Consider the following 20,399-nt stretch of genomic DNA (forward strand, 5'->3'; position numbering starts at 1 on the left):
CATTTCAATCCTTCCATCATCAACGTGTACCTGGGTATCGATGCAAGTGATATTGAGGATCCAGATCTTGGGGCAAACACAATCACTAAAGTCATCACTGGAGGAACATACAGCTATTGGCCTTCGGAAACAAATATGCTTCCTGCAAAATCCTTGACTACAAAGTATGCAATTCTGCTCAAGATAGCTATGACAAACTGGATGCCAAGTGAGCACAGAGGAGGACTGAACTTACCTATGGCCAATCTGATCTACAGAATAGGAAAAGGTATACCAGTTGACATTGGTGACATTATTTTCAAACATGTTGCAACATTCAGGAAACCTGCAACCAAGGAAAGCAAAGTGAAGCTACCTTTTCCTTGTACAATCTATGGAGTACTGCATGCACAAGGATTCAGACCAGAACAAAATGAACCCATAGAGTCACTGCAAGTCAGACAGATTGATGCTCGACTCAAACAAGGGTCACATGTAATACCCCAAAATATTTTCTTCAAAAAAAAAAAAAAAAGGGGGAGGTTTAAATTTTATTTCATTCTAAGCATTGGCATGCTCAAGTTATGATTCATAGATATTCAGAATAGTTTTTGCTAGTTAAAATAGTTGTTAATAAGTTGCGATCGTACGTACCGGTCAAGAACCGTAAGAATTTTAGGAGCTGGTGTTCGGACCCGATAGTCCTAGGAAATGGATTATTAGACACCATACTATTATTCTTGAATTTCCTCTTTAATTAAATTAGCCCATAGCAGCGAAAATTTATTTTGATCGTACATCGCTAAATTTCGAGGTGTACCGAACCTGGCTCAATTTTAAGTTTCAGTCTGGGATAAATTTTTGGTTTCGAAAATTATTTGATTTAAATTAGTTTCTACCGAGAATTCATCTGTTTTAATCCCGATCAGTCTAGCTAAGATATTTTTCAAGATCCCACCATAAGTGAGTGACACTTGTCACAAATTTCTACCACATGTTGAGGAGACTAGTCAACCAAGTGGGACTAAGACTATAAAGCCATTTTTTTACCCATTTCCCCTCATTTGGCCGAAAAACACAAGGAGAAAGGAGAGAGAGAGATCACCATTTTCCTCCATTAAAGCTCTACTTCCATAGCCAAAAATTCCTTCTCAAGTCTCAAGCTTTTCGGTAAAACTTTAATTTTATTCGGTAGAAAGCTTTATTTTCCTTCCTATACCTTGAATCTAAGCTTAGTTTCTTAATATTTGTTGTTATGATGTTAATTTTTCTCCTAGGGTTTTGAGTAAAAATTGGGGAAAAGGTCTAAGATTTGCTTCTACGGTGTTAATAAACTTTCTCGAGGTAAGAAATCCCTTAAGTAGGTTAAGGTCACTTGAAATTGGATAATTGATTGTTTGGTTGAAATATAGTGAGATCTAGGTGGAAATATTGTGTACATGGTTGTATGTATAATATATATGAAATTGTATTTTGCATAATATATAGGAATAAATTGTTGTGTTGAGGAGATGTGGTAGTTAATATGCCTAAATATCTAGATTAGAGATGCTAGGTGTATTATATGATATATGTATGAATGTATAAGTATGGTATATATATATATATATATATATNTATATATATATATATATATATATATATATATATATATATATATATATATATATATATATATATATATGTACATACGTGTGATGTATGTATATGTAAAATCTTGTATATGTGCGTATATGGGTATAAATACATGCCTAATGGGTATGTATGTATAATTAAAATAAAATGTTGTATTATGTATATATATGCATATATGTGATATACATGTCCACCTTGTATACCTATACGTATGAGTATCGTGGAAATTATACTATGTATATGGGTAATATGTGCACTTTTATGTGAGTATGCCTAAATTGTGTGAGGCGTTAGTGCACTTTTATGTGAGTATGCCTAAATTGTGTGAGGCGTTATGTTGATTGCATGTGAGTATGCCTAAATTGTGTGAGGCGTTATGTTGATTGCATATATACATATATGAAGTATTATGTACATATGTGATGTGATAATGGAATAATGTGGGATAGTTACACTTTATTACCCCGGTGTATGGTGATTAGTGTGGATAGTTACACTTTATTACCCCGGTGTATGGTGATTAGTGTACTATCAAAATGTTTTGAGAAATAAAACTTTTGGACAAAGTTAAGAGTGTTGAATGTTTTCAAGTTAAACTTTTGGACAAAGTTAAGAGTGTTGAATGTTTTCAAGTTAGAACTTGGTTTTGTGGGATATGTCCAAAAAGTAATTTTTGACTCAAGGAAGATGAGGAAGAACGAAAAATGTTTTCAAACCCTTAGTTTCTAGTAATGTTGAGGAGGACCTTGATTAGCCTTCGGGTGGCTTAAAGTGCCCTTGCCCAAGGTTGTTATATTTAGTATGATCATTCATACAGAAGGAGCGAAATCTATTTGCCGAGTACTATATAACTCGTTTGGATGAGGTATTCCTGCGGGGGTGTGCACACTTAAAGTATAGTTACTCTAGAAAGTCCGGGTAGGTGTCGTTTCTATGGACCTAGTAGGGCCAGCTAGGGATCATTTTAACGAACCTTACGTCCAAGGGATCAGTGTTAGACCGGGTGATGACCACTGAACCCGAGTTCGATGATCCAAGTGGTCAAGAGAGGGAGTCAAGAGAATACTCCAAAAGCCTCACGCTTTCTACAAAGAAACTAAGTGGAGAATTTCGTATGAAAAAGCTACGTTAAAGAGAGATGTGACGATTGTTTAAGCAAGAAAGGGTGTTGATTAATCCTCTTTGAGAACAAGTTAGTGGAATTTCCCTATGAGGAAGCTTTTCAAGTACAGAGTGGTGATTTAAATGCGAAGTTCATAAAATCTTTTCACTACTTGCTTACATGCTTAAATGTTTAGTGATGCGTTGAGTAATGTGTTTCTTGTTAAGCAATCCCTTATCCAAAGATTTTCTATTGTGTTCCATTCTTGATTATTACTTGCGAGAGCTATACTTGATAACCTATTTGCAGGTTAAGTGTCAATGAGGAGAATGGTAATAAAGGTTTTGTTTAAATTTACCTGTTTTGCAAACCTTTATTTAATTTTGGGTGACCCATGGATCCCTTACTTAGCCATCGCGCTAACTACACTTCAATGTGTTTTTATTTAACAGATGTCATCTAGTGTGGGCTCCTGGAGCCCGATGAGCTCAGGGAGCTCATCTGAGTTTACATTCCCGACCATGGACTATGATGACTACACACAGTTCTTGATAGGCGAGGACCCCTACGTTCCTGGCTACGCTCCTGATCCACCTGCTCCTCCTTCTCCGCAGTATAGCCCTCCCCCAGCTTATCCATCTACACCCTCTCGCATTCCGGTTCGCAACTGGCAGCCGACTTTTCTGGATGATGCCCAGGCTACGCATGGGTTTTATCCCATAGAGGTGTTAGAGGGGAGTGATCCCCTAGAGTTCGTTGTCTTCTATCCCTATCCGTGGGACCCTAGTCCTTCGGAGTATTGGGATGAGTGGTCTATGGTGATCACTCCTTGCTACTTTTTGGATCATCTCACCTGGTTTGCGGGTGAGTGGCATCTAGTATGGGGAACGTACACCGGACCGGTGTACCGTCGCTTGGAGTAGATGGTTGGTTGGGAAGGTTTTGGAAGGACCTGTTTTGTGTAAATATTTTTTTGTAGCCATAGTAAACTTAGTTGGCTAGTAAGTTTGTAAGTAACTTAAATCTTGGTGTTTTGGGACCCTAGTGGTCAACTCTGGTATATAGATATTCGTAGCTAATCTAGCTACTTTTGTTTCTTTCTGCTGAAGTGAATATATGGTTATGTCAAGTAGGAAGTGTGTGTGTGAAGCAGTTTTCTTCTTTAGCCTGTGCATCTAGTGTGGACTCTACCGAGGACGGACAAGGTTCAGTCTAGGTGTGGCGGTAACTACTCCGGATGTACGGCATAGCCGGGCCGGGGTGTTACATCACATGTGCTTGATATCTTTCCAGAACATGGAAGCAGCTCGACCCCAGCCTTAAATCTTGATGCACCATTCACCAGCAGACTCACAGCACAGCATCTAGACAGAAGCATCAAAGATCTCAACACAATCATTCAAATACTTGTGGAGAAGAGGACAGTTGAGATGCAACTGCGTGAACAATTGAGGTTGAGAGATCAAGAAATGACTGCTACTACTGCTGAACTACCTGCTGATCCTTCCATGGCAAGTGATGAACAGATTGCTGAAAACCCACCGGAAGTTGATACTACCATGAACAGCTAGGAGGCTGATTCCTCAGAATCGGAATGATTCTGTTTTAAATATCTGGGTTGGTTTCCTACTTGGTCCTGCTAAGGAGTCTTGTGGCTACAGATTCACAAGTTCCTGGCAATAGGGGGAGTAGGAACAACCTTCTAATCATTGGTTACTGTTACTGTTACTTACTATTGGTTGATGTTGGTTTGTGTTGATCAACCTGGTCCCCGGTAAACTTTTTTGAAGAGCTTGCTAAGTGCTGCTTGAAGATGTTTGAAGATATTATCTTTTCAACACGCATTAGAATGTATTAGAATTCTCATCTTGTAATAGGGTCTTGGGTCTTATCTTTTGTTATCTGCTTTTTTGATGATATGATCATCCTCAAGTTTTTTTTCTTTTTTTTTTGTTATGAATGACTATTTTTGAAACTATCTACTGATATATTAGAAAGTTATTGTGAATTGCCAAGAAACTTGTTACAAAGGGGGAGATTGTTAATAAAAATACTAAGTAAGAATTTTTCTTAAACTCCCTGAATTGTCCCAAGTTTTTGTGACAATATATTTAGTTCAGTAGATAGTTCAAAAAACCAGGTTTTCTAATATGTCTTAGACCAGCAGTAGTTTAGTACAGGTAGCAGTGCAGAAGGTTGAAAAGACTCTGAAGACAACTTACTGAACGAAGTGTTGAACAAGGGCAGAAAAGATGTTCAGAGTTGGTTACTGAAACTTCAACCGCCTACCAGATTCACCCAAGGATAAATATGAGCAGAACCTCATTATGATGTCGTTGAGCAAATTACTCTGAAAGTCTAGACTTAGATCCTCATACACGTTACTACAAGAAATCTTGACAAAGCTTACCTTTGATTCAAGATACATCTTCTCCAAGAAGTCATATGGGCAAGTATTGACTCTGAAAGCCGTTCATGAATTCATTGAGGGGGAGCCTCAATTCATGAAGATCAGAAGATCAAGTTCTTGTCAACTCTTCAAGGTTGAACTCTAGAATGGTGCTGTGATGTGTTTCTAGAGTTGCCGTGAGATACACGACTGTAATCGGTGGTACATTTCAAAGTGTTGATCAATGAAGAGTTTGGCAATCAGAGTGATGCCCCCCAGATGTAGGAATTGAGATTCCGAACTAGGTTACCAAGTTCTGGTACCTTTACTGCTTTGACATCTTTTTTATCCTTTACTGGTTGCACTTCGACACATATTGAACTTCTCACTGCACCAAGTCACATTGTTGTTAAGTGTCATCCAATAAATCTAGCAATTAGGTTTAATAATTGGGTGTCACTTATCTACTTCTTGACTTAGGCTCAAGTAATCTAAAATTTCAATTGATTTCAAATTTTTTGGACTAAAATGAGTGGGAAAGCTAGCACTTCTGTTTTAATATATATATATATATATAGATAATATACATCATATAGTAATTTGATTGTTGAAATTTTTATTTTTTTTGAATATTATCATGAGAGGAATTTAATTATGTACATTAACATAATATAGTAATATTGTTTTTGAATAGTATAATATACATCATATAGTAATCTATATATATATTCAAAATATGCAAGGTTAAACTATTTTGTTTAAGGAATCCATACAGGAATGGAATTGAATAAAATATTTCATAAATTTCCGTGTATAATAAGGAATGGAGTCATAGTTTGAATATTTTGTCAATTTTAGACATAAATAAGAAATGATAAGGAAGGCTAGAATTTCTGATAAGGAATTATTATATAATATTATGTTGACTGATTTCAAATTTTTTTTTTACTAAAATGAGCGGGAAAGCTAGCACTTCTGTTTTAATATATATATATATTAATTAGAATTTTGTAATCATATATTTTTATATATTAATTTTATTTGTATATAAAAAAAAAGAACTTAAGTTGAAAAAGAATATACTGAGTATTAGATTAGTGTACCTTAAAAGTAGACCATGATTCATGGTATAATACATATTTAGGTAATCATTACTATAAATTAAATTAACATATATAGCATTTTTGTTATTATTTAATTAAGTAAAAAATGACAGAAGTATTTTCTTAGGATGGACGGAATATATATATAGATTATTATGTAAGTCTATGTTAATTTTAATTATATATTACAATAGTATTGTAAAAAATCAATCTACAACATTATTTTAAAAATGAACAAATGTTATATTGAAAATGAATATAATATAGTGATTTAATATAATTGTATGTTAATTTAATACATTAAAATAAAAATATCAATATAGGTGTTATTTAAAAGTTTTTAATTAGAACTTTTTAATGATATATTTAATTTTTTATATATTAATTTTATTTGTGTATAAAAAAAACTGAACTTAAGTTGAAAAAGAATATAGGGAGTATTAGTTTAGTGTACCTTAAAAGTAGACCATGATTCATGGTATAATAAATATTTTAAATAATCATTACTATAAATTAAATTAACATATATTGCATTTTTGTAATTATTTAATTAGGTAAAAAATGATGATAATTTCAAATCAGAAATATTTTTTCAAGATGGGCGGGAAAATAACACTTCTGTTTTAATATATATATATATATATATATATATATATATATATATATATATATATATATATATATATATTTTGGAATACTATAATATACATCATATAGTAATTTGATTGTTGGAATGTTTTTTTAAAAAAATTATCATGAAAGGAATTTAATTACGTACATTAAAACAATATAGTAATATTTTTTTAATACTATATTATACATCATATAATAATTTGATTATTGAAATTTTTATTTTTTTGAATATTATCATGAGAGGAATTTAATTACGTACATTAATATAATATAGTACTATTTTTTAATACTATAATATACATCATATAGTAATTTGATTGTTGAAATTTTTATTTTTTTTGAATATTATCATGAGAGGAATTTAATTACGTACATTAACATATTATAGTAATATTGTTTTTGAATAGTATAATATACATCATATAAAAATCTATATATATATATATATATATATATATATATATATATATATATATATATATATATTAAAAATACGCAAGGTTAAACTATTTTGTTTAAGGAATCCATACAGGAATGGAATTGAATAAAATATTTCATAAATTTTCGTATATAATAAGGAATGGAATCAAATTTTGAATATTTTGTCAATTTTAGCCATAAATAAGAAATCATAAGGAAGGCTAGAATTTCTGATAAGGAATTATTATATAATATTATGTTGACTGATTTCAAATTTTTTTGACTAAAATGAGCGGGAAAGCTAGCACTTCTGTTTTAATATATATATATGATATATATATGTATACATATATATATGTATATATATATATATATATATATATATATATATATACATATATATATATATATATATATATATAGATTTTTTAATTAGAACTTTGTAATCATATATTTTTTATATATTAATTTTATTTGTATATAAAAAAAATCTGAACTTAAGTTGAAAAAGAATATACTGAGTATTAGTTTAGTGTACCTTAAAAGTAGATCATGATTCATGGTATAATAAATATTTAGATAATCATTACTATAAATTAAATTAACATATATAACATTTTTGTTATTATTTAATTAGGTAACAAATGACAGAAGTATTTTCTTAGGATGGACGGAATATATATATAGATTATTATGTAAGTCTATGTCAATTTTAATTATATATTGCAATAGTATTGTAAAAAATTAATCTTCAACATTATTTTAAAAATGAACCAATATTATATTGAAAATGAATATAATATAGTGATTTAATATAATTGTATGTTAATTTAAGACATTAAAATAAAAATATCATTATAGGTTTTATTTAAAAGTTTTTTATTCGAACTTTTTAATGATATATTTAATTTTTTATATATTAATTTTAGTTGTATAAAAAAAAAACTGAACTTAAGTTGAAAAAGAATATAGGGAGTATTAGTTTAGTGTACCTTAAAAGTAGACCATGATTCATGGTATAATAAATATTTTAAATAATCATTACTATAAATTAAATTAACATATATTGCATTTTTGTAATTATTTAATTAGGTAAAAAATGATGATAATTTCAAATCAGAAATATTTTTTCAAGATGGGCAGAAAAATAACACTTATGTTTTAATAAATAAATAAATAAATAAATAAATAAATAAATAAATAAATATATATATATATATATATATATATATATATATTTATATAGATTTTTTTTTGGAATACTATATTATACATCATATAGTAATTTGGATGTTGGAATGTTTTTTTAAAAAATTATCATGAGAGGAATTTAATTACGTACATTAACATAATATAGTAATATTTTTTTAATACTATAATATACATCATATAGTAATTTGATTGTTGAAATTTTTATTATTTTTTTGAATATTATCATGAGAGGAATTTAATTACGTACATTAATATAATACAGTACTATTTTTAATACTATAATATACATCATATAGTAATTTGATTGTTGAATTTTTTATTTTTTTGAATATTATCATGAGAGAAATTTAATTACGTACATTAACATAATATAGTAATATTGTTTTTGAATAGTATAATATACATCATATAAAAATTTATATATACATATATATTAAAAATACGCAAGGTTAAACTATTTTGTTTAAGGAATCCATACAGGAATGAAATTGAATAAAATATTTCATAAATTTCCGTGCATAATAAGGAATGGAATCATATTTTGAATATTTTGTCAATTTTAACCATAAATAAGAAATGATAAAGAAGGTTAGAATTTTTGATAAGGAATTATTATATAATATTATGTTAACTGATTTCAAATTTTTTGGACTAAAATGAGCAGGAAAGCTAGCACTTCTGTTTTAATATATATATTGATATAGAAGTGTTTAGGCGATTGGGAATTAGGTAAGGTAAAATTGAAAATTGCTTAAAATTATATTCAGTTTTATCATGAAACTTGTGGGTTATGAGTCTACCACACTTCCACTACGCCATTCTGATTTGTTTTTTTGGAATAAGGTTCAAATAGGCCACTGAATTGCACACCAAACTGCAACTAGGCCAACGAACTAAAAAAATGTAATTGGTCCCTGAACAACATAAACTCATATAATTTAACCCAAAAAGACATGTTTACAGTTTACCTGATGTGTCGATTACCGATTTTAAAAGTAATATTTTAAAATAAATTTAAATAAGATAAAAAAAATAAATAAATAAAAACAAGAACTGTCGGCCGGAGACGATTGTCTCTGGCCTGCTTCGTCTCCATGGCCACGAGACGAAGGAACCTTCGTCTCCCTGGCCATGGAGACGTAGGTCTCCATCTCCAGCTGACAGTTTTTTAAATTATTTTTTTTCTATTTTAATTGATTATTTAATTTAAAATTATTTTGAAATAGTATTTTTAAATCAGTAACAGTGCAATTAGGTCATTTTGAGTTCAATTGTATGAATTTGTGTTGTTCAGATACCTATTTGTATTCTTTCAGTTTGATGCCCTAATTGCAGTTTGGTGTGCAGTTCAATAACTGAAAATTACAGGTTTACTTCTCTTGATTAGTCATTCCAAAGAGTCCATTATTTAGTTCTAAATATAATAATTAAATTGCAATTTAGAATTTTGAATTCAAGATCATAATTATTTACATGCTTTATATATGTAACAAATAACATAAATTTATTATAGATAAGATTTTCACTTTTGGGATTAAAACTCGTTTAGGCAAAACTAAGAGAATGAAGGAAAATTTAAAAATATATTTATAAAGGTATATATATAACATTAATACAACCAACTACAGTATTTCAATCTAAATTTGAAATTTTAAAAATATTACAATCAATTACAGTTTTTCAATTTAAATTTGAATATTTAAAAATATTTATGTAAAGGTATGATATATAAAACATTAATACAATCAATATATATATTTTTACATAAATATTTTTAAATATTCAAATTTAAATTGAAAAACTGTAATTGATTTTATATATATATATATATATATATATATATATATATATATATATATATATATATATATAAAATTAATACAATCAATTACAGTAAATCTATTTAGAGAAGTTAATAAAAATTAATTATTATTTATCAGAGCCAGGTTTTGATCCTGGGACCTGTGGGTTATGGGCCCACCACGCTTCCGCTGCGCCACTCTGATTTTTTTTTTTATAAAAAAAAAGTAATATATTATATTTCGTATATGTGGTTAAAAATTACTAGTTTACTTCTGTTGATTAGTTATTGCAAAGAGTCAATTGTTCAGTTCTCAACATAATAATTAAATTGTTATTTGAAATTTTGAATTCATAATTGTTTACGTGCTTTTATATATATGTAACAAATAACATAAATTTATTGTAGGTAAGATTTTCATTCTTTGGTATTAAAACTCGTTTAGGCAAAACTAAGAAAAGAAAGGAAAATTTACAAATATTTTTATAAAGGTATAATATATATAAAACATTAATACAACCAATTACAATATTTAAATCTAAATTCAAAAATTTAAAAATATTAAGATATATAAATAAATAAATAATAGAGCCAGGTTTTGATCCTGGAACCTGTGGGTATAAGCTCACCATGCTTCCATTGCACCTGATTTATTTTTTTTTAAAAAATCAATATATTCTATTTCTTATATATGGTTAAAAATTACTAGTTTACTTCTCTTGATTAGTTATTGCAAAGAGTCCATTGTTCAGTTCTCAACATAATAATTAAATTGTTATTTAAAATTTTGAATTCATAATTATTTACGTGCTTTTATATATATGTAACAAATAACATAAATTTATTATAGATAAGATTTTCATTCTTTCGTATTAAAACTCGTTTAGGCAAAGCTAAGAAAAGAAGGGATAATTTTGAAATACTTTTATCAAGAGATAATATATAAAACATCAATACAACCAATTACATTAATACAATTTAAATTTTGTTGTGAATTATGATATTCCTTCTTGTGGTTGATTTTTGATGAAAATATCGTTATGCGTTTCCTTCACATGGTTGATCTTCGGTGAAACCTTGTTACACAATATAAGAAAATAGAGAGAGAGACAACGAGAGATAGAGAGAGACAGAGGGAGAGAGAGATAACTAGAACTTAGAATTGAGAGGAAAAATGCATAGGAAATTCTCATTCATCTCATCATTATTGAACAGTTTATGCAAGATATATAATCCTGAAAACTAGAAAACAACTAATGTTGTCACTTGAGTAGAGACTTGGTGAAAATATTTGTCAGATTGTCACTTGAGCGAACCTTTTGAAAATGAATTTTGCCAATCTTCTGGAGTTCGTGTGGATAAAAGAACTTAGGTGCAATGTGTTTTGTAAGGTTTCCCTTAACATACCCATTACTATCTGTGTAGCACATGCTGCATTATTCTCACACAGGACAATGGGAATATCATATTTACTTTCTATACTGCATGAGCTATTGATATGATGTATCAATGACCACAACCATACACACCCGTGAGGCCTCATATAGAGAAATAATCTTTAAGTGATTAGATGAGGTAGCAACTGTAGGTTGTTTAACATATCTCCACGAAATAGTTGTGCCTCTACAAAGGAAAACATAACCAGTGTGAGATTTGGCATTATGTGGATCAAACATATAACCAACATCTTAATAACCCACCAATCTAATATCCTAGTTGTTCTCAAAATAAAAACCAAGATCTTTTGTACCTTGGAGATATTTGAGGATATGTTTTACTCCATTTCAAGGTCTTCTGGTTGGAGATGCACTAAACCTAGCTAGTAAATCTACTGAAAATGCAATATCAGACCTAGTGCTATTAATTAGCAAGATAGAGTAGAGCCCCAATAGCACTTAGGTAAGGAACTTCAAGTCCTAGAATATCCTCATTATCCTCCTTATGCCTAAATGGGTCCTTATCCACTTCTAGGGATATTGACCTTGAATTGAAATCTGTCCTTTTTAATCTCATAGCCCTTAACTCCATTGAAGACCACTTCCCAATCTACACTCCCAAGTATGCATTCATTCAACTTCTTCATCACAAATGAGCCATAATTCCCTCTCTATTTTTCAGCACATAACTTTTTCTTTGCAATCCTCTTCATCACATAAACTCGTATATCCTCAAGCATTGGAATTATATTCTTTGACCTTGCATTCCACAAAGTGTTGTTGATTGCCTCACTCAAGTTGTTATCTACCATGTCACACTTCACATTTTCCTTGAAGAAAGCTTTGCACCAAAATTGCATAGGATGCTTGTCAAGATCATGGCGTGCAGCAACATCTAGCTTCTCTAAAGCCTTCAAACTTACTGCAAGTTGTGCTTCATTTGGGGTCTTTGCAATATGCTAAAAATGACTCTTTTAGAACCTTCCCTAGTGTCTCTTAGTATAATTGGCATGCACATCCAAACCCAACCACTTGAGTGATGGTTTTGTTCTCTCAATCAACTACCTTCTGAATGAAGTTCCAAAGAAAATTGAAGATGACCATTGACCAATAAACCAAATAGTTGGTCAGCAAAGCACTTAGCATAGTGAACTTCTCTTTTGTAATATCATCAGTGCATGCCCCATATTCTCAACTATTGGGTTGAGTATATCAACTGCCCTTTCGAACTCTAGTTTTAAAGTATTTTTCTTGAAAGAAAACTTGAGTTCCACCGTCGCCTAATCACCTTTAACTTTTTTCCATAGTGCCTCCTTGTTGTAGGTGTGCCCAAAGTAGTCTGGGTGTTGCCTTTCCCTAACTGAAAACTCAAATAGTGCTCGAATATCGCCATGGACTATCACAACATCCCTCCCATTAACTCTTAATCTAACATCATTCTTCTTCTTGCTCAGTCGTGCATTAGCAAAGAACTCGGTCACATCCAAATTGTGGACCTTCTTGTAATTAAGAGTAACATACGTCATCAGACCAGCATCTTCAAGATACTTAAGAATCCTCTATGTCGTCAGTTTGTTAGTAGAGCATTTTATGAGTCCTTCCCTATCAAGCATTAAGCCACTTCTGACCTTAGTGCATAACTCTTTGAGAGTTAGCTGGTCATTAGTTGGGTTGGAGGGGTTAGAACTTGTTGAAGATGATGAGACAGCCATTGATGAGGGTTTGAAGGTTTTGGAAAGCTTTGAGGGTTTGATTGTTTTTAGAGAAAAGGGCTAAGTTTTTGCAATTTGCTAAAAAGTGAAAGTGTTTGGCTGAATTTTGGGTTTAAATACCCCTCGTGAAGAAATCGGGTCAAGGAAATATAGGTAGTTTAAATTTGGTTATAATAAACTTCAACCGACGCCAAGCACCTTGTGCTCAGATGGTAGAGTAGTGGCTCTCCTATATGGGAGGTCGGCGATACTGACTCTTTGTGCTCCAATAGGTTGAGAAAGTATGTTTGAACAGATACTACAATGTAATAGAGTTAGTTGTATTCAAAAAAAAAAAAACTTCAACCGACCAAATACATAAATGCCCTCAAATTACATCCAAAACATCAACCAAATAATAACTATGATTTTGAATTTCATTCTTAATGTATAAACCATGAATTAAACATGCCCTAAGTATGATCGTAGAGTATCAAAAGTAGGTCAACAAGCATAGTACTTCAATTTAGTTTCGATAATAGGGTACAGAAATTATTTTTAGACCAAATATTTAGACTATCGATTTTACAAGGTTGCAAACATTTATTTTAGTAATAATTATAATGAATTTTCTATATTATCTTGGATTCATATAATTTGAGTTAGATATTTAAATAAAAAAATTCGACATTCAATTACTCATGTATACACTTCTCCTATATAATCTTGTACTGATATACTTTCAAATATTTATTTAAATATAAACATTAGGCATTAACCCATTCGCGCAATGCGCGTATAAAACTAGTACCATAATAAAGTAAAAAAGATTAATATTTCCTACGCAAAAAAAAAAAAAACAATTGAACCTCTTAAATATGACAAAAATTTGTGTGAGACGGGTTGGGTCAAGATGAAAATATAATACTTATACTAAAAAAAATGTAATATTAATTAGGAATAAAGTGTCTCTTACTTATAATGGAAAGTGTAATATTTTTAATTTGAAGAAATTAAAAATGTAATACTTTTACATTTTGATTTAAAAGTATTACATTTTTCCTCAAAAATATTAAACTCTCCATTATAAGTAACAAATACTTAATAGGTTATGCGTCCCCGTCAAGACCGGAGAGTGCCAACTTAAAATTAATAACTCAGATTCGCTCATCAGCAGTTCTGACCGACGGGAGGAAGGGTACTCTTGTATTCTAGAGAAATTGAAGAACTTTAAAAATATGTTTTTTAAATGGAAAACATAATCATCTATCATCTATTTTGTTATATATATCATTGTACTATAACCACATTCTCAACCATTATTTACTTATGTATATATATTCATTACTATGATTACATTTATTATCATTCTTTTACTTATCACCATCGGTCCATCTTCTATCTTTTTTACTTGCGTTTACTTATATAAACATTACTTATTTTGCTTATGTTTAAAGTTAGACATTATTCACATTATTAAAATTAAAACTTGAACTCTACACCAAATTTTAAATTTTGATTGAACACAATAGATTATTGGTTCATATATTTTTAATTATGTTATATTGCAATACAAGTTTGGTCTGGATATCGAATATTGAAATTTAACATATAATAATATTCAAATTAAAAGTTTATATACATGACATTCAAATGAATATATCTAAAGATATTTTAAATATTAGATAAAAATATATTAATATTATCTAAATTAAATTTTAGGTGAACTTAATATATAAGTTATTCGCTTGGATATATTTGTAGTTATGTTATATACGGATATAAATTTAGTTCGGATATCAAATGTAAAAATCTTACATATATTAAGACTTAAAAGTAAAAATTAAATTTATTCCATTATTTAAACCAAACGTATCCAAAAATATTTTAAATATAAGGTCTAAAAATCATTTGAAATTAAACTTGTGTTAATTTTATAACGTTATTCTAAAAAAAATAAATTTTAAAAAATGAGTGTGTGAACAAGTTTTTTAAATAGAAAACATATAATAGAAAACAGAGATAAAAAAAACTGAAAAATTAAAAAATAGAAAACAGAAAATAGTTTCCTGAGGTTTATGGACCCTTTATTTTTAATTAGTATTACATTTTTCGTATAAGTATTATATTACATTTTCATCTTGATCTAACCTATCTTATGAATAAAGACTCGTGATATGGTCTCATACGAGAGTCACTCCTTAAATATATGGACATTATATTATGCGTGTTGTATATCCCCGACGTACAAATACGAGGCAATAAAATCCCCATAACGATGAACTGGATCCACCAAACCGCATTCAAAATTTCCAACAATGAGCTTAATTAATGTCCCCAACCTAGAGGTAGAAAAGGGCACCATCTAAATCAATCATTATTTAGGCCGGATTGAATGTTGAACGACGAAACCAATAAAATTTTAAGAAAACCAAAGAAAAAAACTCATAGCACAAGCCATAGGGAAACTACGTTGGATGTTTATGACATGATAAGGAATTCTCAAGAGGTATCGTATTGGAATCCACTTCATGTGGACCTAGCCAACACGATATCGGATAATGTTCCAACGTAAACCAAATTGATTAATCAGTCTCAACAGGTCAAAAAAGGAGTCCTGCACTCAATTGTCTATATGGTCCCCCAAGATAGGAAAACATATCATCATCACTTATACCAAACCAATCCATTTTCAGTCGGCTGGCACCTGCACATTGTTATGACTTATGAGTTATGAGTTACCTTCTGTGTGGACCCTACCTGGCACAATATGAAGAGATAAGTATTTAAATGAATTGGATACGAAAGAAACTCTATCAACTCGTAATGGTGCATTAAGTAAACCTTACTCTTATGTAATAGTTTATAAATTATATAAAATGTAAATTGTACTAAGAAGATCAATGCCCTGAAGGGTAAATTTGTAACTTTTTGGTGCAATAATCATGCTCCACCCACCCGCTACCCCTTGCAGGGTGAAATAGACCATTTTTTATTAGAACTCTATGTAATTGAGTTACATTATGATTCACTATCCTACTCTCCCTGTACTTCTGTCATGTATATATATCCCCTCAATCTCTGCATACTACAGTTGTTATCATTCAATACAATAATACAATTCTCATCTGGTATTAGTTAGCCAATGTTCCTACCTTTCTTCTTGTTGTGATCTAATGGCTGAAGGATCTGTTAACTCGTTTGAACGGGCCATCTCAAATGTTGTTGTCTCTTCCATTACATCAGTGGTGAATTCGTTGTCTACCGCTCACCACTTCATCAATATTAAACTGACTTATAAGAAATTTTTATTCTAGAGGACTCAGGTTGTTCCCTTCCTCATTGGTCACGATTTAATAGGATTTATCGACAGTACATGTCCTTGTCCGTCAGCCACCCTACCTTCGGCCGATGTTAATGCGCTGCCATCCCCCAACCCCGCTTTCACTGCATGGCCTCGGTAGGATCAAGCCCTCTTGTCTATGCTTGTATCCTCCTTTTCTGATGAGGTGATGACATTAACAGTTGGATGTCGCAGCAACAAAGCGCTATGAAATGCCGTCACTCAGTCATTGGCGTCATCCACTCGCGCACGAACGCTCAATCTTATCGGATAGCTTCAAAGTCTCCGTCAAGGAGACTCCTCCGTCGCCGACTACATCGGTCGTGCTAAGGTCATTGATGAATAGAACTTATATGTTTTTTGAGGGTTGCGGTCGGACTTCCGAGCTTTGACTGCTTCTCTTACTGTTCAGGACACTCCGGTGATGCTCCAGGAACTTGCGGATCATCTAGGTGCTCATGAGTTTATTGTTGCCAACGATTTTGGTGATGGTGTGTCGCTGCTGACAGCTTATAGTGTGCAGAGAGGCGGTTGCCGGTTTTCTCGTGGTGCTGGTGGTAACCAGTGTAGCCGTGTGCACGCAGGTCGCGGAACTCGTGGCCGTGGTGGATTCAGAGGTGGCAGTCGTGTATAGTAGTTTGTCAAATGTGTGGTCGCAATGGCGACTCTGCTGCTGTGTGCTACAACCAATTTGATTCGGCTCTTCGGGCAAATTTGGCCTATCAAGATAGCAACCCAAATATTACTAACTCTCAATTGTGGATTCTTGACACTAGTGTGACTAATCATGTGACTCCGGACATTGCAGCTTTATTAGCCCTTGAGGAGTATGTTGGTACTGACAAACTACATGTTGGTGATGGTATGAGTTTACCTATTAGTCATGTTGGTCATGCTTCGTTTAGTTCCCCTTCTCGGTCTTTTCAATTGTCCAATATTATTCATGTTCCTTCACTATCTACTTCTCTTTTATATGTTCAGAAATTTACAACAGATAATAATGTGTTTTTTGAGTTTCATCCATCCTTTTATTTGTTGCGAAGGATATCAAAGCCAAGGAAACTCTACTAAGGGGCAATAGCTCTAGAGGTCTTTATACATTACTAGTCTCAAGTTCTAGTTCATCTCCCTCTGCGTTTCTTTCGGCGCGTGCCTCTGTCTCCACTTGGCATAGTCACCTAGGCCATCCTCAGCATCGTGTTCTTAGTACTATTTTACAGTTTTTTTTCAATAAGTAGGTCTAAAAGTTCTTTTCATTGTAATTCGAGTTTGTGTAGTGCTTGTCAATTAGGCAAGTCTGCACGTTTTCCTTTATCTCGTGTTGATTACTCTAGTTCAAATGTCCTAGATTTAATATATATTGATATATGGGGCCCAACTCCTATTTTATCTCCTAATGGTTATTGCTATTTCATTATCTTTGTTGATGATCATTCTCGTTATAGTTGGTACTACCCTATAAAGCAAAAATATGATCTCTATACGATATTTGATAGGTTTCGTGTTATGGTTGAGCGATCCTTTAATCGTAAGATAAAATCTATCTAATTAGATTTAGGGACTGGGTATCAAAAGTTGCATTCCATTCTTGTTCAATTAGGAATTTTTCATAGACAATCTTGTGCTTATACTCATGAACATAATGGGCGTGTTGAGCGCAAACACAGACATATTGATGAAACTAGTTTGACTCTCTTAGCTCATGCTTTTGTTCCTTCTTGGTTTTGGTACTTTGCGTTTAAGACTGTTGTTTATTTGATTAATTGTATGCCTTCTCCTACGTTGAATAACTCCAATCCTCATTATCTTCTTCATAACTTTCCCCCGTCTTATTCTTTTCTTTGGGTTTTTCGGTGTCTGTGTTATCCTCATTTACGTCCTTACAATCGTCACAAGATGTGCTTTCGGTCGTCTCCGCGTGTCTTCTTAGGTTATCCAGATTTTTTCCGGGGTTATAGGTGCATGGACTTACTGACTAACAAGGTTTAGTGTGCATGCATGTTCGTTTAGATGAAAATAATTTTCTTTTTACAAAATATGCAGTACAGGAATCGTCACCACCATGCCCCATGCCATGGGCTGAATCCATTCTTCATCCAAATTCTACTATTGCTCTCATTGTATGCTCTTCTAGCCAGCCTGACATGCCGAATGAAGTGGTCATGGTTGCTACCAGACCATGAGGCAGGCCACGCGGAAAATCGGTTCGGCCCACCACTAGGACCCATGCCATGGCCACTAGGAGTCGCTCTCAGGCACCTCCTTCGGTTCTGGTTGCACAAGTTTGTCCTAGTGAGCGGACTTGCTATACACATGCACTTAAACATTTCAGAGTGGCGTGATGCAATGGATTAGGAATTCAATGCTCTCCACTAGAATCAGACGTGGTGTTTAGTTCCCTCAAAACCAGACATGAATATTATTGGCTGTAAGTGGGTTTTTCGTACTAAACGTAAAGCTGATGGCTCCATTGAGAGACACAAGGCCAAGTTGGTGATGAAAGGGTTTAACCAGGTGCCTGGGCATGACTTCTTTAACACTTTCAGCTCAGTAGTTAAGCCAACTACAGTCATGTTACTTCTTTCTTTGGCTATATCTTCTGGTTGGGTCATTAGGCAACTTGATGTGCACAATGCCTTTCTAAATGGGAACTTATCTGAGGCTGTATATATGTGTCAGCCACATGGTTACACGGATCCTCAATATCCTGAACATGTTTGCTTGTTAAAAAGCTCCTTATACAAATTAAAACAGGCACCCATGGCTTAGTTTAATCGCTTGCATGGTTTTCTTTTATCTGTTGGCTTCCAAGACAGATGTTTCCCTTTTTCATTACTCAATGGATTCTAATTTTATGTTTATACTGGTCTATGTTGATGATATTCTTGTCATGGGCAGTAATCAGACTTTAGTGACTTCATTGTTGTCAAAATTGTCTACTGCTTTTAAAATTAGAGATCTTGGAAAACTTGGGTTCTTTCTTGGTATTGAGACAGTAAAATGTGGTGATGGTATATTGCTTTCTCAACAGCGTTACATGACTGATATCTTAAAGCGTGTCTACTCCTATATCTCTATCAAAATCTGTTACTCTTTAGGCAGATCTCTATGATGATCCTACCAAGTACAGGAGTCTTGCTGGGGCTCTACAGTATCTTACCCTCACACGGCCAGATCTTTCCTTTGTAGTCAACCAACTTTGTCAGCATATATAATGCTCCAACTGTTCCACATTGGGAGCAACTGAAAAGAGTGTTAAGGTATGTTAAAGGAACCATCTCTTATGGACTTCGCATTCGATCATCTGTGTCTAGGGAGTTGCATGCATTTTCTGACTCTGACTGGGTTGGCTGTCCTAAAGACCGTATGTCAACCAGTGGGTTTGCTGTGTTTCTTGGGTCTAATCTTATTTCATCGGTCTGTAAAAAGCAAAGAACGATTGCTAGATCTTCTACAAAAGCTGAGTACAAAGAGCTTGCAGATGTGTGTGCTGAATTAATATGGATTTTATCTCTTTTGTGTGAGCTTCATATTACTAACGTCTTTGTTCCTAAGGTGCGTGTGAGAACCTAGGCGCTACATACATGTGTGCCAATCCAATTTTTCATGCTCGTACAAAACATGTGGAAATTGATTATCACTTTGTTAAAGACAG

General features: G+C 32.2%; 1 non-coding gene across 1 annotated transcript; it reads right to left on the reverse strand.

Moving 5' to 3' along the window:
* Positions 1 to 10,407: 10,407 nt before the first annotated feature.
* TRNAM-CAU lies at positions 10,408 to 10,479 on the reverse strand. Its single transcript has one exon. It is a non-coding gene; the product is annotated as a tRNA-Met (tRNA).
* Positions 10,480 to 20,399: the final 9,920 nt, after the last annotated feature.

The sequence above is a fragment of the Ipomoea triloba genome, chromosome 10 (assembly GCF_003576645.1).
Source record: "Ipomoea triloba cultivar NCNSP0323 chromosome 10, ASM357664v1".
In the NCBI taxonomy this organism is placed as follows: domain Eukaryota; kingdom Viridiplantae; phylum Streptophyta; class Magnoliopsida; order Solanales; family Convolvulaceae; genus Ipomoea; species Ipomoea triloba.